The sequence below is a fragment of the Aotus nancymaae genome, unplaced genomic scaffold (assembly GCF_030222135.1).
Source record: "Aotus nancymaae isolate 86718 unplaced genomic scaffold, 86718_ANA_hifiasm-v0.15.2.pri h1tg000076l, whole genome shotgun sequence".
In the NCBI taxonomy this organism is placed as follows: Eukaryota; Metazoa; Chordata; class Mammalia; order Primates; family Aotidae; genus Aotus; species Aotus nancymaae.
Window position 1 is genome coordinate 20,647,433 of NW_026988491.1, and position 17,499 is coordinate 20,664,931.

The window sequence follows — 17,499 nt, forward strand, 5'->3', positions numbered from 1 at the left end:
ATTAACTGTCCCAGCTTCTACCGGCAGTAATGGCAGAGGCCTCTCCCTCTGAAAACAAGCAAGAATTTTGGATGAAAAAATAATTTAACAAAATCACATTAAAAGCATCAAACAGCTGCCAAGCTAGTGGGAAACCTTCAGGCCAAGCTCCAGGGAAAGCAAGAACCCAGCGGGGAGCGCTGGGGCCTGCGGGCATCTGCCGACCTGGCGAGTTGGGCTTCCACCTTGGAGGGAGCGGGGGAGACAGACTTCAAGGTGTGAGGAGCCTGATAGGGATTCCCCCGTATCAAGCTGGGAGCCTGAAAGGCCTCACCTTGGATAGAGACTGAAGCAGAGATAACCCTGACCCCTGCCCCAAAACTTCCCTTTCCAATTTTGAAGGCATTCGTTAGCATTAAAAGCAGTGGGAGGAGAAAAGGGAAGGAAACACACAGTCGAGCACAAAGAGCATGGAGCTCCTGGGGACTTGGAGCCCTGATTCCTCACACCCGGGAGGCCCAGAGGCTGAAGACCCCAGGCATTTGGTTTCAGGGGGTCTGGGCTGTCCATGTAAGAGCAAACACGAATCCTTGTGAGAAGGAACCTCTGTCCTTGACCTCACAGAAACCCCGCAGACACCCTTCGAGGGTCCCAGAAGCACACAAAGATACCTAAGTCTCACAGGGAAGAAGGCACCTCGACTAAGAACCAGCAGACAGACTAGCAGACAGCCCCACGGTCTTCCCATATTGTTACAGAATTATCAAACGAGACTCTAGGGGACATTTCACACCGTAATAGAAGAGATGGTCCGGGTTTGGTGGCCAAGCATAGCCCAGAGCTCATCAGTCCTCCAGGAAATCCACGGAGGGGTGGCAAGTTCTGGAGTTCAAGCCACTGGGGAGGCAACAGGAGTGTAAGGGGCCACAGTTCAGGTGCTGATGGGCAGAAGCAGGGGGGGCGCTCCCAGGGAGTCCACTGGGAGGCGCAGGCAGGGGCTTCCCAGGCAGCCCCACCAGCTTCCCCTCACACGGATGCCCCGTAAAGGTGTGTTCAGCCTCGACGTAGGAATAACAGGAAGAATCTGATTTGCTATTCGTAAAACACCTACAGAAGCAGATGAACTCATGATCCACCTTCATGGCTGAGGCAGAGTCTGCCTTCTAAAACACGCGGGCATTTTCCTAGAGTCATTTTTCTGTGTTCAGTTTTATTTGCCATTTCCTGAATCTAACACCATCTAAGGGGGCTGCTGAAGAGTTTAGAATTTACATAATTACCCAAGTTCACTTGTTAAACAGTCCCCTGTAGCAGCACACTCACCGGATTTGATCGCTTTTGCTTTGTCTTGCTCGCATGTGCTTGTCACAGAAATGCTTTAAAAAATGGACTTGGGGCCACACACAGTGGCTCACGCCTATAATCCCCGTGCTTTGGATGTCAAGGTGAGAGGATCGCTGGAGCGCTAGAAGTTCAAGACCACCCCGGGCAACATACCAGGGTCCCTTCTGGAGTCTCTCTACAAATAATAATAATAATAATTTTAATTAGCCCGGCATCGTGGTGCACACCTGTAGTCCCAGCTACTCAGGAGGCAGAGGCAGGAGGGTTACACGAGCCCAGCAGTTTGAAGCTGCAGTGAGCTATGACTGTTTCATTGTACTCCAGCCTGGGTGACAGAGCAAGATCCGATCTCCCCCCACCCCCAAAAAAGGAAGGAAGAAGACAGGTTCGTGCCACAGGAGTGGTGCTTTTGAATTTCCACTCAAACTATCATCTCTCAGTTAGGGCAACGCCACTCCCCATACTGGTATCTTTGCAGCAGTGCCATTGCTCCTTACAGAACAGTGTCTCAGGACACAGCTCCTGCTCCTCCTGCTGGCTCTGAGCAAGTGAGGACAGGGGCTGGGAAGGGCCCCTGCGTCTGCACTGGTGCTCTAGCGTCTTTTTTGGCCACCCACTGTCTGTAGGACAATCCCATCTCCTCAGCCTGCGTCTCTGGCCTTCCAGGTGCCTGCTGCATATGCTTCTCAGCCACACCCCTGGCCTGCCTGGGCTCAGGGCTGACTCTCCAAGGGTAGGCAGCATGAAGCTAGAGCCATTTTGCAGCAGGAAGGATTCTGCCAACTAGGAGCTGAGGCCACACATCGGGGGAAGGCAGGCTTCCTCTGCCAGAGCCTCTCCCGGTGTGATGAGGGAGGCTGGCACACAAAGAAGGAGTTAGAAGAATAAGGTTAGTGGGAAACTGAGGTCTGCCCCAGGCATGAGGGCGCAGTGAGGGCAGACTCCTAGCCCAGCAGGGAGGGAGGGACCGAGAGCATGCAGCTCTGAGTGAGCAGCAGCTAGACCAGGCCGGGCAGACGGCCAGTCCCGCCTGCAGCGCACTCCAAGGTCCCAGGAAGCCGGGGAATGGGCAGAGCTGAGAAAACGTCCTGGCACTCCACAGGCACCCAGAGCCCACCGTGTTCTCCGAGAGAAAGTCAGCACTGGGGACACTGGGAAAAGAAGCAGGGGGCCTGCCTGGAAAAGCCGGCTCAGTCCTTGGCACCCGCTGAGCACCCACTGGCTACTTATTTGGGTTTGTTTTAAAAACTCAACTCAGCACGAATACTCGCCAAGATGCTTTGACCTAATTTAATGCCTCCACCTGGAGAGGGGGAGCAATGAATTGACAGTCGCCAGCCTGTCTTCCCCACCAGCCATCCAAGAACCCTGCCTGCCCCATGCCACCGTCACCGTGCAGAGAAACACTGATTGCCTTCACACATCTGGCTCCAGCCAGCTCCCTCCTCTGCACACCTTGAGGCTCCCAGGCAGAAGGGAGGTTCTTCCCCAGGTCAGGGGCCCCCTGGGAGGGTGTCCAATGGCGTTCGAGCCAAGGCCCGTGTGGGCGCAGCTCCTGCAGGTTCTCAAGGCTGTAGCCCACACCCTGCTCCTTGGCTTTGTCAAAGATCAAAATCAGGCCCTCACGTAGAACTTTGTATTCTAACGTTGCAAGTCTCAACACAAACCGATGTGTTGACTTGAAAATAAATATCACTAATAAAATGGAGAAGAGCGCTGGCGTGGAAAGATTGGAAAAATGTCAGGAATCCTTTGTGCTGTGTGTTTCAGTAAATAAAGCACGTCTGAGGGGCGAGGGGGCGGCCCCTGGACCTTGGGCTGTTACAGATGGGTGCCATTTTCAACAGCTTTGGGGACAGACATGTGGTTTGTCAATACCTTGGTTTTGAAAATTCAAAGCTAACCAATCCCTACAACAGTTACCAGCACTTGATCTAAGCAATTCTCACCAAGGAAAGGTATTTTCAACTACAAAAAAAGAATATAAGGATGTAGTCTTGGAAAGGAAAAGGGTATTTCTCTTTTTTCTCTTTGAGACAGGGTCTCTCAGTGTTGCCCAGGCCTGAGTGTAGTGATGCGATCACAGCTTACCGCAGCCTTGACCTCCCAGGCCCAAGTGCTCTTCCCACCGCAGCCTCCTGGGGAGCTGGGGCCACAGGCACATGCTACGTGCTTGGTTCACTTTTTTTTTTACTTTTAAGGGGTGTCATGATGTTGCTCAGGCTGGTTTCAAACTCCTGGCTTCAAGCAATCCTCCCGCCTCTGCCTCCCAAAGTTCTGGGATTACAGGTGTGAGCCACCGTGCCTGGCCTGAAAAACAGGCTCTTTCTTTCTTTCTTTCTTTCTTTTTCTGAGACAGAGTTTTGCTTTTGTCGCCCAGGCTGGAGTGCATTAGAGTGATCTCCACTCACTGCACCTTCTGCCTCCCGGGTTCAAGCAATTCTCCTGCCTCAGCCTCCCAAGTAGCTGGGACTACAGGCGTGTGCCACTATGCCTGGCTAATTTTTGTATTTTTAGTAAAGATGGGGTTTCACCATGTTGGCCAGGCTGTTCTCAAACTCCTGATCTCAGGTGATCCACCCTCCTCAGCCTCCCAAAGTGCTGGGATTACAGATGTGAGCCACCGCACCCGGCCCGAAGCTATTTCTTTAAATCAGCTATGTGAAGTTCTAGAGGAAACTGCACAATGTCAGGGGTTTTGTTTTTGTTTTTGTTTTTCACTTTGCTGTAGACCCCAAAAAATTGTCAAACATGATCTGTCCCTTCCAGGAGATGAGGGACCATGGCCCAATCCCACATTTTAGTGAAATCCAAGGTAGAGCAATGCGATAGGGCAGCCTCCCTCCACTCAGCTGCACAGGCTCTGGTTCAGGTTGCCTTTCCTGGCTGTCAGGACTCTAGTGAAAAGCAGATAACGGGGTGGGACTGGGGATCACAGGCAGGAGGCACGTAGGCACTGGGGCTGGTGTCTGCAAGGCGTGAGGGGTGCCTGTCAGCTGTCCTGAGTGGACAGACAGGACCAGGCAGTGGGCCCCGTAAAGATGGTGCTGGATGTGACAAGGGCCACTCAGAGCACAGGAGCTGGTGGCCACAGAAAGCAGAGGGCAGCTTTGGCAGGGGGATGGTTGCCAAGCAGGCTTCCTGGAGGAGGCAAGCATTGGCGGAGCCCTCAAGCTGGTGGTTACCATGTCCCAAATATGAGCCACTCACCAGGCCCCGCCCTGCACCACCCCCACACTCCCTCCTCGAATTCACACCGGGACCCACCGAGGCAGGCCTCCCTGCCCCACTATAGAGATGAGGGGGCTTGGATAGGCATTGCCGGCTGGGGGTCGTAGTGTGAGGGAAAGGCACAGGAGGATTTGAATCCAGTTCTGTTGAACTCCAGACCCCAGGCACTGCTCGCTCATTCCATGAGGGAAAGGGGGGCGGTGCCCGGGCGGCGCAGTGCTGTGCACGGAAGCTTGCCTGCCTCGCGCATTTCCAGGCCGCTGCGCCAGGCCTCACATCTGCATCTCCAGCTGTCCCTGCCTGCAGCAGCGCTGCTCACGACCGGGCCACTGGGTCAGATCATTGCAGAATCCAACTCCACGCAGAGCAGATCATCCTTTATGGACCAAATCTATCTGGCCGAGTGCATCACACCTGTAATCTCAGCACTTTAGGAGGCCAAGGTGGGCAGATCACCTGAGGTCAGGAGTTCAAGACCAGCCTGGTCAACATGGTGAAACCCCATCTCTATGAAAAATACAAAAAATTAGCCAGGTGTGGTGGTGGGCACCTGTAATCCTAGCTAGTCAGGAGGCTGAGGCAGGAGAATCACTTGAACCTGGGAGGTGGTCACAATGAGCCAAGATTTCCCCATTGCACTCCAGCAAGTGCAGAGCAAGACTCCATCTCGAAAGAAAGAAAGAGAGAGAGAGAGAGAGAGAGAAAGAAAGAAAGAAAGAAAGAAAGAAAGAAAGAAAGAAAGAAAGAAAGAAAGAAAGAAAAAATCCGTCTATCTACACATCACGCTTTGCAGTGAGACTCCCACAGCACCTAGAATGACACAGTCAGGGGTCCCACAGTTTCCTGTCCATGCCCTGGACTGGATAAAAGACATTCACTATCCAGCCCTGGAGCTGGACCCTGTGTGATGAGGGGGCACCTATCCCTTTGGAGGGGTGAAGAAGGGAGGCGTGCAGCTGCAGGTGGGCTGCCCTGGCCTTCCCAAGATCTACAGAGACAGACATCTGAGCCATGTCGAATGGGGCCTGCTGCAAAGCTGGAGACCGCTTAATTATCAAAGGGTAGAGTGTCATGACAGTAGCAGTTTCTGGACCTGCAGAAGCTTCCAGATCCCGCAAAGCTAGAACAGGTGCACGGCTTAAGCCCCTCCCCACTCCAGCTGTGACCACTGGTTAACGTGTAGCATGTAGCACGCAGCACTCGGTGCTAAGCTGATGGAGTCACGCTCCTGCTGACAACCCTCCATGGCAGGTGTCCTGCAGCCCTTATGACCAAAGCCTAACTCCCCACCGGGCCGTAAGACCTGCCTGGCCAGGGCCCTACCCAGCTCTGCCATCTTATGCCATCTCCCATTGAACGTGGCCCCTCTCTCCTGCCACAGGCTTCTGCACATGCTGCTGCCACCCCCCTGGAGCTGTCGGGCCAGGACCAGCCACCAGGGAAATCCGATCCTTGACCCTGGACTCCCGAGACTTCCAGAGGCTGCCATATCAGTCAGCAGACAGCTTCTGCCCCAGAGAGCCAAACCCCAGGGGTACCCAAGACCAGGTGCTGATGGACTGGGACTCGGGAGAGTTTTCAGTCCCTGCCAGGGACCTTGGCCACATGCTGCCTTTCCTGGCCCTTCATTCCTCATCTGTAAGATGGCGTAGGCGCAGCCATCTTATGAGACTCTTGTGGGTTCTGTGCCCTAGTGTGACAATCTTTCATTACCTTGGACCCATAGGGGTTTGCTGTCAGTACCAGGATGGCAACCAAGGACATACCCATGGTTGGCCCTCACCGACGAGGTCCAGCCTCAGGTCACCAAGCAGCTCCCTGCTCGCTGACAATGAGCCCTCCCTTCCTTGGCCCACAGCCTCTGCCCTGGTGGACTTCCACCACCTGACCTGTAGGCGTGCTTCCAGGAGCTCAGAGGCCACTGCCCTGGTGGATGACACCCTGGAAGCACACATCCCCTTGACAGAGGGATTTGCACATCAGCAGAGGGCAAGCCAGCAGCAACCTTTGCAGGCCCTGGATGGCAAACAGACTCCAGCCTGGACCCCAGGCCCATGGGAGAAGCTTCACCCTGGCAGGATCAGGGAAAGCTTGGGTCCCTGAACACAGATGACTGTCATCACCTGCTCCTAGCACTCAGGGTCTAACTGCTGCCTAGTACTGAGTGGCCAAGTCCTACCACTCCAGGTTGCCTCCTCCAGCAACCCCTTCCCCTCTGAATTCCCAGCTTCCCAGTTGTTTCCCCGAGACTGTGGGAGAGCCTGGGCTTCTCTGGCTGGCTGGCAGGCCAGCACTTGCAGGAGTGAGCGGCTCAGCAGGGCAGCTGTGGGCTTTACAGACCTGCCTTCCGTCCTGCACCCTGCCACTGGCCTGGGGGACCCAGTGCAGATGGGGCCGCTCTGTGCCTCAGTCTCCTTCTCGTAATGTGAGCACAATAAGAATCACCCTCAGAACATCTTCAAGACCAGAAAATGTCAAAAGGGACCTGAGACAGCATTGTCACCACATAAATGGAAGCTATGAACTGAGATCCCTGTGCACCAGACAGGTGCTCCCAGTAGTCACTAGGCTTCAAAGAGGAAACTCAGGACATTTTGAGCACACACAAAGCGTGCTCAGAGACATTTTCAAGAGCACTGATTTGTCCTAAAAGTACAGATTTCTGCTCAGTCCCTGCACCAGCGGCGTTTCTGTTCTGTCGTGTGGCCTTCATTTCATCAGCACTGAAGAAGGTAAAGAGACACTTCTTGGAGCTGGGGATGGGGGTGGGGTGTGCCCTTTGTGACAGTTGCTCCCATGCTGTGTGTGTGACAAGGTCTTCGTGGCCAACAGAAAATTGCTTCACCTCTCTCATGTGAGCATGGTTTCCCAAAAGAAACCTACCAGCCCCGGGAGGCAATAGATAGGGCTGTTTCTGGCCAGGATGCTCCCAGGAGAAGAGTCCTGAACTTGCTTCTACCCCAGGACATCTGCGGGAGACTGGCTGAGAGCATTTGATTGAAAATGCTTATTTCTGGGACACATGGATGAAAAATAAGTTTCCTCTTCCTAAAACCTTGGGAACCCCAAGAACCCAGGAATATCGTCTTTTCTGTGCCCGATGAGTGTTCATGACCACTCTGCAGAGCCCCACACAGCCTTTGTCCTTGTTCATGACAAGGTACACCAGGTCTTTCAACACCTGGTTGACCCGGATGTTGCATCTGGGAAAAGAAGCCAACACTGCTGTGTGGACCCTGGTTCTTGAGAGCCTGGGATGTGGGTATGCCACGTAACGTCCTTGAGCCCAGAGGTCCTCATGAGGATGTAGCCCCTGAGCTCTGCATGGGCAGCCGAGGGTCAGCTTCCCTCACCAAGCACAACAGGATGACAAGCTTGGATGTGGTTACCTGCACACCCCACAAGATATCCAGGATATTAACTGTATGGATCACTCTGTAAACTCTGAAACATAACATGGATCTGTGCTATTGGTGGCTAGCATGTGCAAGAAAAGCTGAGCCTACCATGTGCCAGCAGGAAGGATCCGTGGGAGGGTCTGGAGGGTGGGGCAAAGTTCACCATAGTTGCCAGGCTAATCAACAAGGGTGAGTTTAAGAGAAGTCTGTGCAAGGGCCAGTTCCTGCCTGGTCTCCAGTTCCCCTGCCTAATGAGATTTGCGTTTCCTTTCCGGAGTGGGTCCTCCTGGGCGCCTGTTGCCACAAATAGCACAGTGGCAGGCGCAGCCGGCAGTGGGGCTGGCATAGCACACATTTTCGTTTCCGAGGAGGGGCGCCCTGATGTGCCGGCACCCAGGGGCTTTGTGCATTCCGCGCAGAGAGCTCGGGCGTCACAGCGCGAACAAAGCGGCTTTGCAGGGCGCTCTCCTACTCCTCGCCATTGGCCGCTGGGCCGCGACCTCCCCCTGCACTGGCAGAGTTCCAGCGCCTTGCGTGGGCACAAAGTCAGCCCCTCACCACCCCCCCGGGCACGGAGTAGGGGGCGCGCATGGCTCTCGGGCCACGGGAGACGGGTGGGGATGTGGGGTCGGAGCAAGCGGCGCCTCCCCGAGCCCGTCCGCGTTGCCCTTCACCGTCCTCGTTCCCCCGCCCGCCACACCGCCCTGGCACCTCCTGCCACCTGTTTCCTCGTCCTCCCAGCTCGCCTTCCCCTTCCCCTTATTTTGCATCCTGGGGTTCCAGGGACAAGGTCCTCCCCGGCCCGCCTCCCACCCCACGCACTTTGGAGACTCAAGGGCACCCGGTCCCGGGTCTAGACCGGCTCATCGCACCGAACGCGGAGCCCGGCTCCCGGAGGAGGCAGGAGGGACTCGCCAGCGTGGCACGGGCGCTCAGCGGGAACCTCCACCCGCCCCGCGGCCGCGCGTCCCCTCCTCGAATTCAGCCCCATCGGGTGCGCGGGGCTGCAGGGGCGCCCACGCTCAGCGGTGTCCCGGCGGTGACCTTGGAGGGCTCCTCCACCTATCTGGCCTCAGTTTCCCCTGGTTGCAGCAGACGCGAGGCACTAGGTGGGAGCAGCCGAGTGCTCCAGGGCCCCGCCCCCGCGAGCAGCCAATCGGGCGCCGCCGTCCGGGGGGTGTGTCCCGGGGCCGGGGCCGGGGCGCCCCGAGGGCGCGCGGGGCGGGCGGGGCTTCCGGGTCGGGCCCGGGGACAGGAGCCCGCGCGGACCGGGGCGGGCCGAGGGGCGGCGCGTGTCGCGGGGGCGCGGCTGGCACGGACGCGCGGAGGCGGCGCCGGGCATGGGCCGTGGACGCGGCGGCCCCGCGGCAGGGGCAGCGGGCGGCGGGGGCGGAGGCGGCCGCTAGCGCCCTGCCCGGCGCCGCCTCCTTCGGCGCTCGCCCCACGGACCGGCAGGCGGCGGACCGCGGTCCAGGTGCCCGGGGGAGGGCGGGCGCGCGCGGGGGTCCGAGGGCCGGGCTTCCCCAGTCCCGGGACCCAGACGGCGGCGGACGGGGGAGGGGCAGGGGCTGGGCGGCGCATGCGCGGGGCTCGGGGGCTCGGGGGGCTCGGGGGCCCGGGGACCCAGGGTCAGGGTGCGCGGCCGGAGACCTGAGGGCGAGGGGCTAGGACACACGCCGAGGACTCGTGCAAGGGGTCCCGGGGCCCTGCTCGGCCTCCCTCCTAGCGCCGGGGGCCTGCCCGGAACCCCAGACTCCGCGGCTGTCCATGGGGCTTGGCGCTGCGCGGAGGTCGGGTCTGGCGACCGCAGCGACTCTGGGTCTTCGGCTTGTCCCTTGGGAGGGAGGCCCTCGTGCGGGGACATCGGGGCTTGCCCATCCCTCGGCGCCGTGGCTTCCCAAGACCCCCGGGGATCCCTGAAGCGAGGAAACCGGGGCCCGGACAGACCGACCCTGAGTGGGTGCGCCCGGCGGCTGCCGCCAGACCGAGACGCGCGTGTTGGTTCCTCCGGCTGTGACCGCCTTTGAGGAACGCTTCCCGCTTGGTGCCCCAACGCGGCAGGGTGACCCCCGGCAGCCCGGACAGGCTGCGCCCGGCCGCGCCACGTCGCTCCTGGTAGGGGCCGCTGCGGGTCTGGCGCGGGCATTCCCAGGTCTTCCCGGAGTCCTGGGCTGCGCGGCCCGCGTGGTGCGGGTGAAGCCAGAGGCGCGCTGGGTGGTGCCAGTGGGAGTCAGGAAGGTCGGCTCTGCCCCCCTCCCACCCCAACTACCAGGGCACAGCTGCGCGCCTGTGCGTTTCTGAAGCCTGTTTTAAAAGTTAAACGAGAGGAAGTGTGCTCCAAGTGCCAGGATTCTTTCCAAGAAAAACCCACAGTTGTCTAACCGCCGGGCTTCGTGGGACCCTCCGGGACTGCACGCCCACCTCAGCCCCAGCTGCCCCACCGACTCCCCCCCCGCCCACCACCCAGGAAACCGGGGAGGCCCCTCCTCTCCCAGCCTGCTTGGGATAAGGGTGCCCTGGGGAACTGGGTCGGGGCAAGGGCACAGGTTTTCCTGGGAAGGACCGTGCGACACCTGTGTTGTTGCGGGGCAGGGGCAGGGTGACTTTCCTCTTCCAAGGTGGTGGAGAGTTGGGGGCATCCAGAGAACATAGCTTAATCACTTCCTCCTCCATCTTCTTACTGCCAGGCTGAAGCTCGGGGCCCTGCCTGCTCTGTGGACTCACAGTTTGTGGCAAGACAAGCTCAGAACCGAGAAGTTGTCACCACAGGTAAATAGAAAGTTCGATTTACTGTTTCCAGATGGAAGTATTTAAGTGGGTTAAGTGTTTACTTCTGTTGTGCTACAGACCAGCAATGTGGAGGTTAATTATTATTACTTCGGGATGCAACATTAGATACCTTTTCAGACTGAAAGTAAGATACATGGGCATGGATTCACTTTTTTTTTTTTTTTTTTTCCCTCTGTTGCCCAGACTGGAGTGCAGTGGCACAATCATGACTCACTGCAACCTCTGCCACCCAGACTCAAGTGATTCTCCTGCCTCAGCCTCCTGAGTAGCTGGGATTACAGGTGCCTGCCAACACACCTGGCTAATTTTTGTAGTTTTAGTAGACATGTGGTTTCACCATGTTGACCAGGCTGATCTTGAACTCCTGACCTCGTGATCCACCTGCCTCGGCCTCCCAAAGTGCTGGGATTACAGGCGTGAGCTACGGCGTCCTGTCTACGATTCACTTTTAAGTTCTGAGTTACTGTGTCAGTTTTGCCAGGAACTTCATTGCTTCATGGCAGGCATGTTTTAAATTAATGTTTTCAATTTAAAACTTGATAACATTAACTTTGAGAAATGTGAGTGCTTAGCAGACATTTGGGACGTCCACACTGACTGGTACAGAGCTGTTTTCCTTGTGATTTGAATATTAAGCAGATGGCTTGTTGAGAAAGGCCCATGACAGAACATGCCAGGGATAGGCTGAAGATACAGACCAGATGATATGGATTTGTGTGGTCACCATCCGTGAGAGACCAGGGACAGTGGGGCTGATGATGACCTGTGCAACTCTGAAGCAAAAGTAAATTCATTGGCAAGCAGGGCACGGTCTCTCACTTCTGTAATCCCAGCACTTTGGGAGGCCGAGGTGGGAAGATCGCTTGAGGCCAGGAGTTTGAGACCAGCCTGGCCAACATGGTGAAACCCCATCTCTACAAAAAAATATAAAAATTAGCCAGGTGTGGTACCAGACACCTGTAATCCCTGCTACTCAAGAGGCTGAGGCAGGAGAATTGCTTGAGCCTGGGAGGTGAAGGTTTCAATGAGCCAAGATTATGCCACTGCACTCCAGCCTGCATGACAGGGCAAGACTCCATCTCAAAAAAATAAAATTAATTAATTAATTGACAGTAGAAAAAATGTTTTCTTTTACCACTTTTTTTTTTTTTTTGAGATGGAGTTTCACTCTTATCATCCAGGCTAGAGTGCAGTGGCGTGATCTTGGCTCACTGCTACCTCTGCCTCCCTGGTTCAAGCGATTCTGCTGCCTCAGCCTCTTGAGTAGCTGGGGTTACAGGCACCCACTACCACAACCAACTAATTTTTGTATTTTTAATAGACACGGGGTTTTGCCATATTGGCTAGGCTGGTCTCGAACACTTGACCTCAGGTGAATCACCCACCTCAGCCTCCCAAAGTGCTGAGATAGGCCGGGCGCAGTGGCTCACGTCTGTAATCCCAGCACTTTGGGGGGCTGAGGCTGGCAGATCATGAGGTCAAGAGATCGAGACCATCCTGGCCAATACAGTGAAACCCTGTCTCTACTAAAAATACGAAAATTAGCTGAGCTTGGTGGTGTGCGCCTGTAGTCCCAGTTACTCGGGAGGCTGAGTCAGGGGAATCGTTTGAACCTGGGAGGCGGAGGCTGCAATGAGCCAAGATTGGGCCACTGCACTCCAGCCTGGCAACAGAGCAAGATTCTGTCTCAAAAAAAAAAAAAAGTGCTGGAAGTACAGGTGTGAGCCAGCGCTCTAGGCCCATTTCTGACATCTTAGACATAAAATAAGAGATGTGCCACAGTCATCAAACAGTGTAGTGGTTTTCCCTAGCTCCTGTTTGTCAAACTTACGAACAGAGTTTTAAAAGTTATGTGTGAGAGAGAGAGAATGAGAGAGAGAAGAAAGAGGAAACATATCTTCTTTATAAACTATTTTGTAACTTGCTTTATTGACTATTTAGGTTATAAAAAATCTTTCTATGTGAAAAATATTTATGACTCACTTGAAATGTCTATATCATATCCCATTGTGTTTAGATACAATCATATTTAGCCAATCTCTTTATATATGTATATATATTTAATGCAGTCATTCTATAAATATTTACTGAGTAGCTGCTGTGAGCTACTGTCCCCAGTGCTGAACAAGACAAGCTGGATCCATGAAACTGATTTTCACACCAGAGTATAAAAAAGAGACTTAAAGATAATCCTCATCGTGGTAAAGGATGAAGAATCTGTTTTTGCCAGGACGTCTTACTCTTTAGAAATTGGTGACCAGTGTTCTTTTTCTTTCGTGCTGTTTTGGAGACTCTGTGTTTTTGTAATAAATATTTAAGTAGGCTGGGTGCAGTGGCTCATGCCTGTGATCCCGGCGCTTTGGGAGGCTGAAGGGGGTGGATTGCTTCAGCCCAAGACTTCAAGACCAGCCTGGGCAACCTGGTGAAACCCCGTCACTACCAAAAATACAAAAATTAGCCAGCTGTAGTGGCATATGCCTGTGGTCCCAGCTACTTGGGAGGCTGAGGTGGGAGGATTCCTTGAGCCTGGGAAGTGGAGGTTGCAGTGGCTGAGATGGCGCCACTACACTCTGCCCTGGGCAACAGAGTGAGAAAAAAAAGCTAAATAAATATTTATGTAGTCATCTTTAAGCAGTCTTTTACATTTTATTTATTTATTTACTTTTGAGACAGGGTCTTGCCGTGTCTCCTAGGCTGGAGTGCAGGGGCATGATCGTGGCTTTCTGCAGCCTCGACCTGCTGGGCTCAGGTGATCCTCCCACCTCAGCCTCCCAAGCAGCTGGGACCACAGGCACACGTCACCATGCCTGGCTAATTTTTGTACTTTTTTTCAGAGACAGGGTCTTGCTATGTTGTTCAGGCTTGTCTCAAACTCCTGGGCTCAAGGCATCCTCCCACCTTGGCCTCTCATAGTGCTGGGACTACAGGCTCGAACCACTGCACCCAGCCTAAGTGGTCTTTTTAAAAACACACACACAGCCAGGCGCGGTGGATCACGCCTGTAATTCCAGCGCTTTGGGAGGCTGAGGCGGGTGGATCATGAGGTCAAGAGATCCAGACCATCCTGGTCAACATGGTGAAACCCTGTCTCTACTAAAAATACAAAAAATTAGCTGGGCATGGTGGCGCAGCCTGTAATCCCAGCTACTCAGGAGGCTGAGGCAGGAGAATTGCCTGAACGCAGGAGGTGGAGGTTGCGGTGAGCCGAGATCACGCCATTGCACTCCAGCCTGGGTAACAAGAGCGAAACTCTGTCTCAAAAAAAAAAAAAAAACACACACACACACTAATTATTTATTTCCTTATTATAAATATATTTGAAACATGCCAATTTTTCTTCTCTTTTTTTGCTCTCTCAGTTTCTGTGTGTGAATGGATATATATATATATATAGCTTTCTTTTTTTTTGAGACAGAGTCTCTCTCTGTCATCCAGGCTGGGTTGCAGTGATGCGATCTCAGCTCACTGCAACCTCTGCCTCCCAGGTTCAAGCAATTCTCCTGCCTCAGCCTCCTGAGTAGCTGGGATTACAAGCACGTGCCACCATGCCTAGCTAATTTCTGTATTTTTAGTAGAGATGGCATTTCACCATGTTGGTCAGGCTGGACTCAAACTTCTGACCTCGTGATCTACCCTCCTTGGCCTCCCAAAGTGCTGGGATTACGGGCGTGAGCCGCTGTGCCCGGCCAGATATAGTTTTAATGGCAAATAGGATGAGTGTCTTAACTTCCAAGTAGCCAGTGTTTTTGTTTAATGTTTGCACTAATTTTGTCACACTGCAGTTAGAGGCTGTGGCCTGTCTAATTTCTGCTTTTTTGGAACTTGAGGGTCTCTGTTTTTATTTGTTTTTGGTAGCTTGGCAGAGTACATTTTTCTTTCCTTTTTTTTTTTTTTTTTGAGACAGAGTTTTGCTCTTATTGTCCAGGCTAGAGTGCAGTGGCACTATCTCAGCTCACTGCAATCTCCACCTCCCAGGTTCAAGCGATTCTTCTGCCCCAGCCTCCCGAGTAGCTGGGACAACAGGTGTGCACCACCATGCCTGGCTAATTTTGTATTTTTAGTAGAGACAGGGTTTCACCATGTTAGCCAGGCTGGACTCAAACTCCTGACCTCAGGTGATCCACCTGCCTCAGCCTCCCAAAGTGCTGGGATTACAGGTGTGAGCCACCACACCCAGCTGTAGTTACTTTTTGAAAAGGTATAGTGTCTGATTACAGGGTAGAAATGTGCTATATCTGTTATTTCGGCCTTATGAGTTGCATAGAATAAGCCAGATCACCTTTAATGCCATGTGGTTAGGGACACTTAGGCACAGAATTTACATTTACAACTTGGTGATAAGATGGTTTTAAGATAAGAACTAAATAAGAAAAGCCTTAGCTGTTCCAGTGGCCCATGTTTAAAAGAACATGTTTTTTTTTCCACGTATTTCTGCCACTTGCATGCACTGAGCTTCTACAGAAAGGAGCACCATGCAGGCACGTTTTCCAGACATGACCGGATTTGCTCGTTACTCAGAGGCGTGTGCATTCTTTGCTTTTAGAATATTTAATTAGCATATTTTATAGTGATATTATGGTGTCTTGAAAGTTTATGCACTTGTAAAGTAAAGAACTGGCCAGGCGCTGTGGCTTACGCCTGTATTCCCATCACTTTGGGAGGCCAACGCGGGCTGATCACAGGGTCAGGAGTTCTAGACCAGTCTGACCAACATGGTGAAACCCCATCTCTACAAAAAATAAAATAAAAAAAGAAATCAGTTGGCATGGTGGCAGGCACCTGTAATCCCAGCTCTTTGGGAGGCCGAGGCAGGAGAATCACTTGAACTTGGGAGACGAAGCTTGCAGTGAGCCGAGACCACACCATTGCACTCCAGCCTGGCCAACAGAGTGAGACTCCATCTCAAAAAAGAAAAGAAAAGAAAAGCACTTACTCTTTGCTAGGTCTCACCCCATTACGGTCATCTTTGCAGTTGAGCTGCATTTGTTTTGAGGCTCACATATGGTAAACGTGGTGGGAAATTTGGAAATTTAGCTTTTGCATCAGCAAAGCAGCTTGATAGGGTAGAAAAGGTATTAGGTCATTAATCATGAGATTTGGATTCTAGCCCCTTAGCTGCTGCCTGCCAGGCCTGGAGACCTTTGTCCCCCTCTTTAAACTGATGTTTTCTCATCAGAAAATGGAGTTCCTCTCCATGCCCCCTCTCTGAAGGGTTGTGAAGCTCAAAGCCGTGGCTTAAAAAACTGCTATCTCAGGAGGTTTCTGAAGAAGGAGGACATGCCCTTGGCTGCCTGCATTTCTCACTTAGCCAAGGTCTCACACCTGTGTTGCTTTTGCTCTGGCCATTTTATGATTTTTCAAAGGCTTTTAGAAGGCAGTGTACTACCTTCCCGCCTTACACACCAACGTTGGTTTCATTTTGGAATATACAATTGAGAGTTCTCCACCAGTACAACAGAAGTTGTTGCAAGTGGTTCCTGTGTGTGTTTTTGTGTTTGTGTTTTGAGATGGAGTCTCGCTCTGTCACCCAGACTAGAGGGCAGTGTCGTGATCCAGCTCACTGCAATCTCTGCCTCCCGGGTTCAAGCGATTCTCCTGCCTCAGCCTCCTTAGTAGCTGAGACTACAGGCACCTGCAACCCTGCCCGGCTAATTTTTGTATTTTTAGTAGAAATGGGGTTTCAGCATGTTGGCCAGGCTGGTTTTGAACTCCTGACCTCAAGTGATCCACCTGCCTCAGCCTCCTAAAGTTCTGGGATTGCAGGCGTGAGCCAGCGCACCCGGCCTCCTGTGTGTTTTGAATGTGACTGTGACCTCAGGTTTTGGTGGGGTGACACCCTGCGTTTGCTCTTACTGCAACTCCGTGGCATACCCGGACCAGGCCTCTTCATCATGAAGAGGGATCTGCTGAAATGCAGGCCCAGTGAATCTCCTCGCGCCCAGACACACTTCTGTCAAGCCATAGCTTGGTGCTGCCTGCACCCCGTTCCCTTTTAGTCTGACTGTCCCCACTGAGTCTAACTCCCTGAGGGCAGAGAGGATATCTGACTTATTTCTGCCCTGCTAGACCTGTATACTGAGTAGGTACTTGTAAATGTTCACGGAATAAGTACATGATTCACAGAATTTAATTCAAGGAGAATGTATTGATGGGTCTCTGTGGTCACCACAGTACTCAGATGTAGGTGGGAGTTGGCCGGATGTAGGGGGGGTGCCTAAACAGGAGTGCAGACAGCAGCGACCTACAGATGATGACTGGCTCCATCCCACTGCAGGGAAATTGCCCCGGGCCTCTGGGGCTTCCGCCACAGCTAGACTGAGAGAGCCCTTCTTCTGTCTATACTGAGCGGGTGTCCGCTCCAGACGTCTACCGTGTAGTTCTCATCACAGCGGTGTTGGGCAGCACTGATACTTAACTGGTGGGGGTCCTTCTCCTGCTGCGATCGTCAAGCTAAAATATTCCCAGGAGAAATTAGAGAAAACTTGGGTGAAATATCGTCTGTGTTCCAAGAGGCAGGACTCACCGGACTGCTTTTATTTTGCTCCGTTTTAAGAGGAGAGGAGTGAAGATTTCTATTCTGATTTATTTGTTTTATACTTTTAACTTATAGACCATAAGCCAACCTTCAAAAGAGCATCATTTTGAATAGTAAGAGTTAGGAAGGCAAATAGAGAAGGACTAATGGCTTCAAAGATTGTGAGCTTCGTAGGAATGGTTTCAGATGAGGGTATAGTTAAGCAGAACATTGAAGCTCCCC

At 53.3% G+C, this 17,499-nt stretch overlaps 1 protein-coding gene across 1 annotated transcript in view; it reads left to right on the forward strand.

Annotated features, from left to right (window-relative positions):
- Positions 1-10,560: 10,560 nt before the first annotated feature.
- The window catches only part of PPARA (peroxisome proliferator activated receptor alpha), a 95,160-nt gene continuing 88,221 nt past the window's right edge, over positions 10,561-17,499 (forward strand). Inside the window, exon 1 of the mRNA XM_021668672.2 lies at positions 10,561-10,721. The gene's annotated coding sequence lies outside the window, so the exon portion shown is untranslated. The remainder of the gene's footprint in view (positions 10,722-17,499) is intronic.